At 35.1% G+C, this 13,605-nt stretch overlaps 1 protein-coding gene across 2 annotated transcripts in view; it reads right to left on the bottom strand.

Moving 5' to 3' along the window:
• GRM5 (glutamate metabotropic receptor 5) overlaps positions 1–13,605 on the bottom strand; it is a 558,863-nt gene that overhangs the window by 492,350 nt on the left and 52,908 nt on the right. The gene's annotated exons all lie outside the window — the stretch shown is intronic.

Genomic DNA, 13,605 nt, shown 5'->3' with positions numbered 1-13,605 from the left:
GAGCCTGACGCGAGGCTTGATTCCAGGGCCCTGCATCATGACCTGAGCTAAAGGCAGAAGCTTAACCAGCTGAGCCCTCCAGGTGCCCCTCATCAATCCCTTATAATTGATGAGGCTGAGATTTACAGTAGTCAGGTACCTTGTTCAAATGTTGGTCTATTTGATTATAGGGCCCAAGCCCTCAAACTCGATGATAACAGGGGTAAATAATATTTCAATACTAACAAATAAATAATTCCTTGTAAGACTGAGTTTTCTTCAAATAACAATTCTCTGGACATTAAGCCTACTTTCTAATCAGTGTCCTGGCACCAGGAGCTCTGTGACCTTAGATAAGTTGCTTAAATTTCCTAGGCCTCAGTTTCTCATTTACAAAATGAGAAGGTTGGAAAAAAACACACACACAAAGTAACAGCAATCAGGATATTTTGAATTTGTGTGTGTGTGTGTGTGTGTGTTAGGTATATTACTAAATCAATAATCAGGATTATCCAATGAGCCTAAAACATTAATAATCATTCCTTTTTTGGAAATGATATAACTGATGGTTAGAAAGCAAGTAGGGTTGGGGTTGATATTTGAATTCAGGTTTCTCTGAATTCAGTATCTGAGCTCCTTCAACACACCTGTGTTCCCACTGCTAGAAGTCCCAAGCCATATCAGATCCGACACTTCATCAATGTGTTACTTATGGCCCCATACATGATGTGGAAAAGAAGTCCCCTATCCCCCAACCACATCTAGCCAGCAGAATCTCACTCTTTTTATTGTGGTGGTGGAGACGTCATTAATGAAAGGTCTTTGATTAGCTTCTGAACTTCAGACTACTCTACTCAGTATTTTAGAAAAGCCTAGCCCAAGCATATAGATCTTGGCACACAGTAAATGTTCATTTAATATTTCATTAATATATCAAGCAGCTTTAGATTTATAAAGCACATTAAATGATTATTTAATTGACCATCATAACAAAAGACTAGTATGGAGAGTGCGGATATAACCATCTATCGTCTTACAAATGAGGATCTGCGGATTCAGAAAGGTTAAGTGAACTGCCCAAGGTCATCCTCAAGTGGGAAATCAAATACAGTCTCCAAAGTAATTCTAAGATTAATGCTCCCTCCACTGATCTCAAAACAAAATTCTTTGACACTCTAACTAGATCGGAGGTAAAGTTTCCTAGACTCAAATTAAATCACTTCAGTAAGAGTTTTGGCTCTTTTTCAGCTAAGACTCATTTCAGTTACCTTTGATTAGAAAATGTGTTGGGACACCTGGGTGGCTCAGTTGGTTGGGCAGCTGCCTTCGGCTCAGGTCATGATCCCAGCATCCTGTGATCGAGTCCTATACCAGGCTCCTTGCTCAGCGGGAAGCCTGCTTCTCCCTCTGCCTCTGTCTGCCACTCTGTCTGCCTGTGCTCACTCTCTCTGACAAATAAATAAAATCTTAAAAAAAAGAAAATGTGTACAATTTCTGAAAGTCCACTCATGGCCACTTTCATATATTATATATTAAAATTTTGAGAACCTACTTTTTTTTTATGTCTCTCAATGATATTCTTTATTCCTATGGATGGCACAAGTTTTATACTCTCCTCAACCTCTTTAAACCTTAAAGTCATATGCAATGCAATTTGCCATCTGCTGACAGAATGAAGGTAAAAGCAAAGGCGCGTAACAAGCTTTAAGCTCGCAGAGAAATTTCCTGCCAAACAAACCCAAAGTACTATTCTCTACAGTCACAAAACAATACTGCCTCCTTCAAGGATGATGTTTTTCAAGTAAATAAAGCCAGTTCAGTAAAACCATTAATTCTATTGGTTACTCAGAAGAATGTGAAAGATACTACAGTTCAAGATTCCGAACTAAGACTCAGAAAGAGAGAAGGTTGAGAATTTCAAGGAAGATGCAAATACCAAGAAACATCAAAATCAGAGATAGGATTGAGTTTACGAATAATTTCACTCAAAGAATCTAAATTTGTATCAGGGAAAAATGTAGTATGATTAAAAGGAATAAAAAAATGTTTAAATTTTCCCAGAGTTCCATATAATTAGCTAATTATCAGAGGTCTAAATTCATTAAAAGAAATGACTTCAATTTTGTTAAACAAACCAAAGAATGTCTCAATTACTAGTGATTATGTGTTTTATGGTTTATTGTTTGAGGTTGTGTCTGCCGTATCTGTTCATGAGGGAGATTAAAATCTTATTACTATATATAAAAATCTTATTAAGCATACCGAACTCAGACTATCCTGAATGGAACAATACTTATCAACTTTGTCTTAGACCAGGGGGCACTGAATAGTATAAACAAAAGGGCACAAAAAAATAAGAACTAATTATATTCTGTAATAAGAGATGAGTGGACTAATTTAGGAATTGAAAACAACAAAATTAAGTTGATAATGAATAATAGAGCCAGATAGCTTGCTTAATTTTTTTCTGTGTCTTGATATATTTTTTCCTTCTTTTCTCAATTTACTTCAATAGAAACATATTAATTATCAGGTTCATTTGTAATTCAATTTTTTTGAAATTCCATGAAATTGAAAGTAAACTAACATGACACTTCAATATGTCTTACTTAACTTGTATATTTCTCTAGCTTCTTGAAAGATAAAAATTCATTATATAGCAATGCAGTAATTCATAATCCTGAAAAAATAATGACTCTTTATGCTTATTAGGGAGAGTCAAGGCTTGAAATACCAACCTTAATCTGGTGAAAGGTAGATATATGACTTTTGAAAATAAGTTACATAACCAAAGAAATATCAAAGAAGAAACTGACAGATACAATATTTCTGGTTTTAGACAGCTTAAGTTAAGGAACAAACACATATCCTTTTTATACTCTATTCTATTTTTATTGCAACTATGGGTAGGACTAACATTCAGATAACAGTAATAATAGTAATAATAATAACAGTAATAATAACAATAATAATAATATGCCAGTAATAGCACCAAAATTTATGTCTGGTATTAATTCATAGATTTTAATAAAAACTGATAATTTCTGAAAACAGGACGTGCCTGACAAATAATAGTTACTATTACTGTCACTGTTATTATTTGAGCTGTAATGATCTGTAAGAGAGCATCAGTTTAGTTTTCCATCTAATATGGCTATTACTATGTTTTATATCCTAAGGTCCATATTATCTCCTCTTAGTTTTATACTCAGGTCTCTGGAGTGTCTCAACGTGTTAACAAATTAGCTCTTATTGGCAAAGCTGCTGTCCCAGACTAGTTAAGGGGCAAATTTACAAAGAAATTTTGTATCCATTGTAGGGTCTTTTTTACTACAAAAGATGTTCATGCTTGTTATAAAAGCATAATTCAGAAATACTTAAAATACAGTGTTAACTTTCCATTTTCAACTTCTCTGTTCCCATACCTCCACCCCCTACACACACACACACACAGTGGAGACAACCATGTGAACCATCTAGCTCTGGGATTTTCCAGACTGCTCATTTTGCTGTCACCATAATGCTTCTCAGCAACTGAAGGAAGAGTTTGTGGGATCTAGTTATAATTGTACCAAAGTACTGAACACTCTATATTGTATTATGTGATGGCAAACCTGACTTCCAAAATGAAAATTGGTAAAACTCTAATACTCACTGCATTTACTGGTCACTTTCCTAACTCTCCATCTCACTCATTAGTCAGTTTTAGCTAAGCAAAGCCAAAGTGAAACATTTAGTTATAGGTTTTCTCTTCACACCCAAATAAGGCAAGGCAAATTCTTGGTGAACTAATTTATTTTTTTCAATATTTCATTTATTTTATAGAGTGTGTGTGTGTGTGTGTGTGTGAGAGAGAGAGAGGATGTGAGTACACACAAGTGGGGGGAGGGGCAGAGAAACACAATGTCTTAAACAGGCTCAGGGCTGAGCAGGGACCCTGAGATCAGGACCTGAGTCTAAATCAAGTCTTCTCTTAAGCAACTGACTGGCAAACTAATTTAGAAGACACTTATTGAGCACTTACTATGTGCCAAGGTTGACACTAAAATCTTTATATCTATTTTTCACAATAGTCTGTGGGGTAGGTATTATTATCTCAATTTAATAATGAGAAAACTAACTTAAGTGACTTAGTCTGAAATCCCTCTACTAGCAAGAATATTAATCAGGATTTATACTCAAACTTGTCTATGTTCCCACTACTTAAATAGAATGGTTGAAAAGTAACAAGAAACAGGAAACCAAGATGTCTTTGCAGCAAACTTTGTAAATTTAAGGTCATGACCCCAATGAAGTGTACTCACTTCATGGAACTACTTTTACTTCTTAAAAAGCTGTCTCTTATCTTATTAATAGTGTTTGGCTTGATTGCCACCTTCTTAGAAGACCTCAGATTTAGACTTAACTACATATCAAATGAGATTGTACATGTAATCGTGAGAAAACTTAGAGTAAACTGAAAGAATACTATCACTTTATATGTTTAAACTTGTGCCTTATTATATACCCCATTATATGTGGTTTATCACAATCTGTTTTATGTAATAAGCAACTATCTTGGGAATATTATCACATTATAGTGTGTGTGTGTGTGTGTGTGTTGTGTGTGTGTGTTGTGTGTGTGTGTGTATCTATTAATTTGATATATGTACACTTTTAGTGCCAAAATTATAATTAATATCATTTGTATTTATTTTTAATATACTTATTGGGATATAAAAAAAATAAATACATAGTGTTCCCAGGCTTGTCTTGGTGTCTGATTAAAAGCTTGGACCAGAAACTTGCCTCTGATTTCCTGGTTTTGTGTCCTTGCCATTGTCCTATGTTGATGCTTATGTCACTTATCAACAACATATTAATTAGTTCTATTTTCTCAAAGTCTTCACTATTTCCTACCATGAGTGTCTTAGAATTCTTGATTATTCTTAATAAGAAGTCTTAGAATCCACCCATCCAGGAGAGACAAACCACATGACATGGTCACAGAAGAATGAATATGTATATTGCCATTCCCTAGCAAAAAAAAAAAAAAAAAAAAAAGAAAAGAAAAGAAAAAAATGTATTAACAATGTTAAAAAGAAGAGTAGAGTAAGTAGCTTTCAGGGTTTTGTGTTTTTTTTTTTTTAGCTATAGGACATAGTAAGAAATAAATTTTTTAAGTGGTAACCCACAGGACACATATGGTTATGTGCAACTAAAATAAAAATGTACAAAACAATACCTACTCTTACTATCATGTAATACTCTGATGTTTACATTCTACTCTATCCTTTTTTATTCACCTCTATATTAACTGCTGGTCTCAACCCAATGAACAGGTTTTACAAATGACATGTGAGTTTTGATGCACTTCTTAAAAAAAACAAAAACAAAAACAAAAACTAGGCAATCTCTTTCTCTTAAAAGCCTTCATGTGTATATGAAAGCAGATACATAAAATGCATCATTGGGGCATAATCACTCATTTCGAAGTCCCCTCAAATGAACATAGCTGACTATCACACCTCTTGCCAAAAAAATCTCCTCAACTCAACATTTGGTTAAGTTGAGAAGTCTTTCTGGAGTACATGCAAATGTGCCAAAATGAGGATTTCATAACTCCTCATCCTGATGAATTCCAAAGAAGTCTTTCATACATAAGGCTACATCACTAACAATATGTTCTCCTGTTCCTAAAAAATGTGTACCATCCTGCTTCCTCCTATAACTGGCATCTGAAGGATGAAGTGTGGCGTCTGCAATGAAGATGTGAATAAAAACAACCAGATACAGTCTGTACTTATCATTAGACTCAAACAAAGTTCTTCTGTGAGGTCAACTTGTTGCCACAAGCAACCTCCTTAATTTATCTTCTCTTTACTATAATTAATTCCTTCCATGGGAACAAAGGTGTTGCTTTCAAAGCTGAATAAAAAGATACAAGAAACATGCTCAAAGATTTTTCTCAGTGGGAAAACAAGTGGTTTTCTTATTTCCTAGGGAGAGAAAAGGAGTCAATAAAGTTGCACTCCACTCTTGCTTGAAGCCACCACTACCCTAATATAAAAGGAGAAAATTTGGGTTGATTTTAAAAGAATTGCCCTTGGGTCCAAATCCTCACTCTGCCACTAACTGGATGTGGCATTACTGGGGAAATTACTTCCTCTTTCCATACTTATTCTCTAACCTATGAAACAATTACTTTATCGGAACGTATTATGGAACAAATGAATCAAGTAACAAATTAATGAAATATCACAGCATATGCAATCATGTTTTAATTCACAGAATAATAGAATCTCAATTACATGACATTTAATTGCCATCAATATTAGTTATCAAAAGGAACAAAGACTCCAACTCCCTCCTTCCCCCAAATGAGGCTTAAGTTCATTTTTCCATAGCCCCTCCAAGTGATTATCTGTTCTAGGCTGTGCACAGGACCTATAGAAAACTGACTCACCCCTTTCTGAGAGAGGCAATTCCTTCAGTTAACAGTTATATGAGTGAATAAAATAAGCTTTTTAAAATTGAACCATAATTTGTTACTCTCATATTTCAGTAATTAGCTCTTTTTGTAATGCTCCTGGTCATGTAGCATGACTACGGCTTCTTTCCACCTGAATTTTCCAAACAACTACAGGTAGCAGTCAGGTCCCTGCTATGTCTTATCTTTTGTGTGCCAAATTCATTCTCTGAGGACACAGTTTCAAGTCTCATAACCATTTCTGACTACTCTATTTTGAAGAGATCATACTTGGTTGTATTTATTTTAAATGTGATGCCCAACATTTATAAAAAAATCCATTCCAGGTGTGGTTTATGGAAGCATAAAAGCAAGTCACAGAAAGTCAGTCTTGGAAAGCACCTACAAGAACGTCCTTTCAAGCACCTCTTTATACAACAAATGAAGGAAAAAGCTGAAGTCATTTTCTCAGCGTCACAGTAAACACACTTACCTCTGATGCCAGTGATATTTCTTTTAATTTTATTTTTTCAACCTCCAAAATATCATTAATGCAATATCCAATTTTCACATATTCATTTCCAAATTAATGGAATAATGAGGCCATTACCCTTGACTAGACTTATTGAACAACCTATAAAAACATATAAAAACTGCCAGCATCTAAAGAAGGGATGAGGAAAATATGGTAAATAAGAGAGACAGAAAGAAAAAGAGAGAAAAGGGAGAAAAGGAAAGGATCTTCAGTTTAGACTTTTGTGGATATCCATCCTTGCTTTTTCATAAGTACTCACTTCATGTATATTGGGCAAGGTTCGCTGTGCAGAAATGGTTTTAATTGGAATGTGAACACCTCATACCATGCCCTCCCATTCCACACTAATCTTCAATCAACAGCAACTTTTATTACTCAAACTAAACTTTATAAACGTAGAAGCTATTAAGGTTCTAATGACTGAGGAAGGGAGTCACAAGATCATCTCTTTAACAAATAGAATGAATGAACTCTCTGAATACTCAAACTCTAAAGCTCAGAAAATAACATGATCTCTTTGGGATCTGGAATAAAGGAGACAAAGCAAGAACACACAACGTGGGCTGCTCACATCCATAAAATGGATAAACGCTAAATATTTCAAACAGGCATACACACTAAGAGCTCATCTTCCTTAAAGGAAACATCTGATTCGTTGAAACTGTACATCCCCCTTCCCAGCTATGTATCTGTGTGTGTGTGTAAGCATCAGTGCAAAAATACCCTCTGAAAACAAGGGTTCTTCTAATTTAGTCATCCTGGACACGGAGTATTTCGGGGTAGGGGGTGGATATCTGGTATTTTCAGCAGTGAATAGACAGTAATAGTGAATGAGAAAGTGGAAATAAGGATGCTGTGTCCATCAGGAACCTTTAGAGGTGAGTTAGAGTCAAACCTGGTCTAAAGTCCACCCTTTCAGATCAAATCTATAAACAGGGAAGATCTTGTCCAAGCCGCAGTTAGATATGTCAAAGGAGCCTATGTTTTCCCTGATCAAGGCAATAATAACTTCCTCAGAGGCCAGCCAATAATAGTCCGATAGACCATATGCTATCTATGTTCTAATAGACCATATGCTATCTATCTGAAAGGGAAGGTGAAAGCAGCATCCCCAGAACAAATTTTCCAGAGCTACCTGTATTTCTTTCATTACTAACAACGAAGTTTCTGACAGTGATATATGAAATGAAAAATTATTTGTTTACTATTAAAGTTGTCACTCTATTTCCCAGATTATAGTTCTACAATCAAATCAATTTAATGGAGAATATTACAGACCTAAAAGTCTCTGTGTCTTCTGTTTTTTATGTGTTGTTATATCAGGGTAACCAATATAATTACCCAATCATTCCATAATCACAAAGATTTCTGGAGGTCTCATGTTTTCAGAATTTTTGTGAAGCAAAGAAAAATCTTTCAAAGTTCCTACAAACCTGCAATATGACTCAGGTAAAGAAGCAATTCATCTAATTCATAGCTCAAGAGCAAAGGGGTCACATTATTTCTCAAAGCTAACTTCCACATTAATGAATTCATTTGTAGTCCCTGTTACTACTTCAGATAGATACTAAAACTTTCAGCATACTGTACTATATGGTGAATAACATAACATAAAAAAAATCTTTCAGCATATTGTCATAATTGAGATGAAGGAAAAGGAATAAAGCAATGAAATGGAGAAGTAACACAATAACAAAAAAGGGGGGGTAGGGGGAGGGTGGAGAAGAAGAAGAATTTGAGTAATTATCCCTAACAATGATGTATAAATGGAATTCTGGACAGGAATACTGAGTTCCAAAACCTAACCCTGTAAGTAACTATGTATAAGAAAGGCCAAATTACTTGTTTTTACTGTCTCTGTTTCCCCAACTGTAACAGAGGTGTTTAACTATGTGCTCACTTAAGACACTTCCAGTATTAACATTCTACAAGATTTAATAATAGTTTGTATCTGAATTATTATCATGATAATCTCAAAATCCATTTCAACTCTCAACACTATTCAATCCCTAGAGAAACAAAATGAAACCCCTTTAAAAAGTACTACTAAGGCCCACAGTGATATTTCTCATCTTTCCATACTAAATTATTGTCTGATATAATCCCAATTAATAGAAAAAAAGTGACAGGAATAAGGTCCCATTTTTCAGAAGTTAGGCTAAGCATATAGACTATGAATCACATTGAAGATCTTTCAAGCAGGGCTTGACTGTTATCACCTGTTAAAAAAATAAATTGATGGAAAACCATATTACAACTTGAAAGTGGTACAACATTGCAATATGCAGGTTAGCCTGAAGACAATGTTCTTAATGATGTCATTTTACCAGTACAACTTATTGGTACATTCTTCCCCAAGAGCATCACTGACATGCTTTTTGTCTAGAAAAAATTAACATTCCTATATCATGAAATGGAAATAATAAATTCAAAAATGAATGCAAACAAAAAAGTAGTAGCATATGGGTAACATTTTACAATTAATCAAGGGAGGCATCTTGGCAACTCATTTTTATAAAGAAGCAAACCTGAAAAGTTGCAAGTGCCGCTATTTATCTACATGCTATATGTTCATAATTAGTGAGTTAAGTATTATTCTAACACAAATCCATCCATTCAGCAAATGGTCTTTGAACACCTACTATGTGCTAGGTACTCCAATAAGCACAAAATCAGCAAAAATTGTAAAATATAAAAATCCTGTAAGTCACACATAAAGTACAATATACATGACTTTATACATAAAATCTAGTCTGTAACTACTTTTCTCAATGAAATAGAGCTAAATCAAAGAGAATCATGTAATAATGGAATGTATGCAAGTGTGTGATTACTTAAACATCAATACTTTAAGGGAATTATTGAATCTTTAGTAATGGGAGTATGGATGAAAGACTTTAAATATTCCTTCTTGCTAACAGCATTTATTTCACAGTTATAAAATAACATACTTCATTTCACATTTAAATACAAAGAGAGTAATTCATTTTAATACATGTATTTTGTTTTGATTCTGAACTGTTAGTGTTATAGTAGTATCTAGTTGGGAGACGGGGCAGTAAAAGTCATGGGAACACATCACTGTTTATATATGCTTATACAGGACTCAGTCTTGAAGGTATTCATTATGGTTAGCTGAGTAATATTTATGGCTTCAGCTAGGCTCTACATGTGATTGCAAGTAATGTGGGGTCAGGAAGGCAACTGTGTTGGATCTTCATTGGGTGCTCTCTCATAGTTGAGGTCAAGTGGTCTAAGACGGCCTCATCTGGAAACTCTGGGTGCTCTCATCCTTCACATGGTGAGGACAGTGTTCCAGGACAGGCAGACAAGAAGAGAAGTCCTCACTTCCACCACATCTTATTAACCAAAACAGTCATAAGGCTGGTGCTCCTTGGGAGTCAGAGGAAACTACTAAGTCACAAAACAAAGGAAGTCATCAAAGCAGCAGGTCTGCCACACCTCCAAACAGGCAAGCACCACTGATCCTGTGACATCAAATGGACCCACATACCAAGGTCTGCAAAAGTGCTGAGGCAAAAGACCCCTGAGAGCAGAGAGAGCATTGGCTGGATTGATGCCTCTAAAGGACTAACGTTTTTTCTTCTGAATGATTTCTGTTCCTTCCCTACACAGCTGAAGAACTAGTGAGGTCTGAATTTTAAAAAGAAAAAATTCTTTCATTTATTCTTCTCCTACCCACTTAAGCTTTTTTTTTTTTTCTTTTTTCACTTTCATACTATCAACTTGTTTTCCTAGAAGGCCTAGGCACAATTTCTGTATGGTTCAACAAGCCACTGTAAATACTAATCCTGTAGCCTAGAAAAAACACATATCAAGGAAATGGCAAGTGTAAGAGATTAGTACTGAAGCTAAACCCCTGATCTCGTCGTGCTCTCCTCTAGGATTCTGTGACAGCAACACTTTCTCGAAGGAACACCTTGTGAACCCTGCCAAGGGGACTGTACTACCATGTTTAAGTTTGACGTAAATGACCAACTTGCAGGGTGGGGGAGGGTAAAGGACTTTTTAATGGGACAACATCTTTTCATAGACCTCAATGCATCTTGGGAAAGCATTTAGAAACTTCAATGCTCTTTAAAAAAAGAAGAATATCAACTGGGCAATAGTGGGAATAGTGTGAGATACTGGGACTGAGAGACCCAGGGCTAGAGGGCATTATCCCACTTCAGCCAAGAAAGAGGCTGAAGGAAGAACCGGTATTACCATTTCATGGAAAATATCTCCAGGCTTTCTGAGGGGCCAGGCCACAGAAAACCAGGTATCATCCTGGGGAGCTTCCATAGCACCCAACAGAGCTGTATGCCCTTATACTCCAACACTTTTCTGACCCCAGATGTGATTTCACCGTGTGACACTTCCTACCACCCCACTCCTATGCAGATAAATTGTGAGCTGCAACACCATATAACCTCATTATCCACATAATTGCTTGGGATCAAAGCAATAGAAATACTTTCTGACTAAACCACATAAAGAAATAAGCCAAAGAGTATTTCTTCCGGTCTTTGTCCATACTTGAAGCGTGTTCTCTCCTAAATCCTGTTGGTTTCCAAATATTTTGCCAGTATTTAGCAATACAACTTCTATTGACCTATTTTTGGCAAAAAAACTAAATCTGCCAGGATTTGGCAATGAAATTTTTATTGGCTTATTTTTTTTTTTACCTACATATAGAATGTTCCCTCTTAATGTTTATGTTTCAATAGGTGGCTTATGTTTATAACTTCAAATGTTGGCATGTAAAAGTTATGCAAGAAAAGTAAGTCTCTCCCATTCTACCTGATCCCCTAACTCTTTTATTTCCTCCTCAGAAGAAGCAACTACTACCTGTTTTGTTCTTCTCTGAGAGCAATTCCTTGAATCAAATGGTTTACATAAACTCCATTTTGCACAAATAACATGCCATTACACAAAACTACACCTTGCTTTTTTTCACTTAAAAAATGATCTTGGAGTTCATTATTAGATTTCATTACCTACAGAATGCTTCATTCATTTCAATAGCTATGCAATAATACTTACATGAACAAATCAATTTATTTTATTAGATCACTATTGGCATACATTTAGGTTAAAAAATTTTAAATTAGAAACAGCCAATGGTCATGATTATGAGTTTCACTTAGAGCACAATCTTGAATTGGCCTGTCCTACATAGAGACCGAGACTTACTCTTCAAAAGCTAGAGGGAAGTCCCTAATGAAATTTATAATTTGAACCAAAACATAACTTTATCCTTGGCATTTTTTAAACATTTTTTTTACTTTCCCAACTCATATTTCCTCATGCCCTTTTCTGGAAATCCATCTCTTCTTAATTTTCACCTTTTGTCAGTATTCTTCCTATCAAAATCTGACTCAAATTCCATTTCCTTCTTGATGATCTCCACCATGGGGCCCATCCCCATAGAACAGGACTTGATATTTTCCATGTCAGTTTACTTTAAAGACATATTGGTAACTTCTTGTCATCATGAATTATGGTTATATAAGCTTTAATGCATATCTCCTGTCCTTGGACAGACTGCCTACCCATTGAAGGTATTAATATATAAAACAGAGGGCTGTCCCCTTACAGGACTATCAGAAGTCCTTACATGTATCTGTGCTTAATAAATATGCATTGTGTAAATATATCCTCAGGTGTGATTACATTGGATTATGTTCAATTAAAATAGGCCCTAAGCTAGAAGTCAGTAAGGAGGAGTCCTACTCTTAAAATTACTATTAAGTATATATTAGATGGACCATTTAAATGCTAAAAGCATTTATATTTTAAAATGGGAATAAAATATCTGGATTGCCTGTATCACTGGATTGCTGTGAGACTAAAGTGAAATACTGGTTTTACAATGAAAATCTCAGCATTAGAAAAAAATCCAAAGTCTCCTCAATCATCTATCCATCACTCAAAATCTCCACATACCAATATCTCAATAAGTAAACTACAAACTTATACACAAGAATTTCCATAGGCATAAAAATCTCAGTCTAGTATGGGAGACCATTTTATGTTTGTACAGCTTTGAACATTGTTAATGAGTGGGTACAGTAAAATCTACATTACACTATTTCATAATGAAGAGTTGGCTACAACTGACTGGTGATTGGTTACCAACCTCCAAAGTAGGTTCATTCTGATCATTTCATAAATTGCTCAATAACTCAACCCCACATTTTACAGGACTGGATTTTTTGGACCATATTGATAATGTCATTGCAACATTTTTTCATCTTAACTAATCCTCACCATGCTTCCATGAACTCTAAAAGTATTTTGTACCTTCTGGCCTTAGTATAGGCAGTATGTTGTGCTAGAAAGAGTGTTGTGTAATTAGTGAGTCTCACATTTGGGTCACTTAACCTCTGTAGTCAAACCAAACCTATCCCAAACAGCCTTGGTCATGAACTAATAAGTTATGTATATGAAAACATTTTTGAAGCACTATAACAAATAAGAAAGACTAACATTGTTATTGTTATAAAGCCTTGGTCACATTTTGCTCCTTTTTTGCTTTGAGCATAAAGAAACAATAAATTTCAAAGGAAAACTAATTTTGAATTGTTAAAAACTTACACTAAGTATCTTCTAGACAAGGGTTATATTAATTCATACATAT

The sequence above is a fragment of the Mustela nivalis genome, assembly GCF_964662115.1.
Source record: "Mustela nivalis genome assembly, chromosome: 9".
NCBI classification, from domain to species: domain Eukaryota; kingdom Metazoa; phylum Chordata; class Mammalia; order Carnivora; family Mustelidae; genus Mustela; species Mustela nivalis.
Note: the sequence above shows the minus strand (reverse complement) of the source record. Positions and strands in the feature narration are given on the sequence as shown.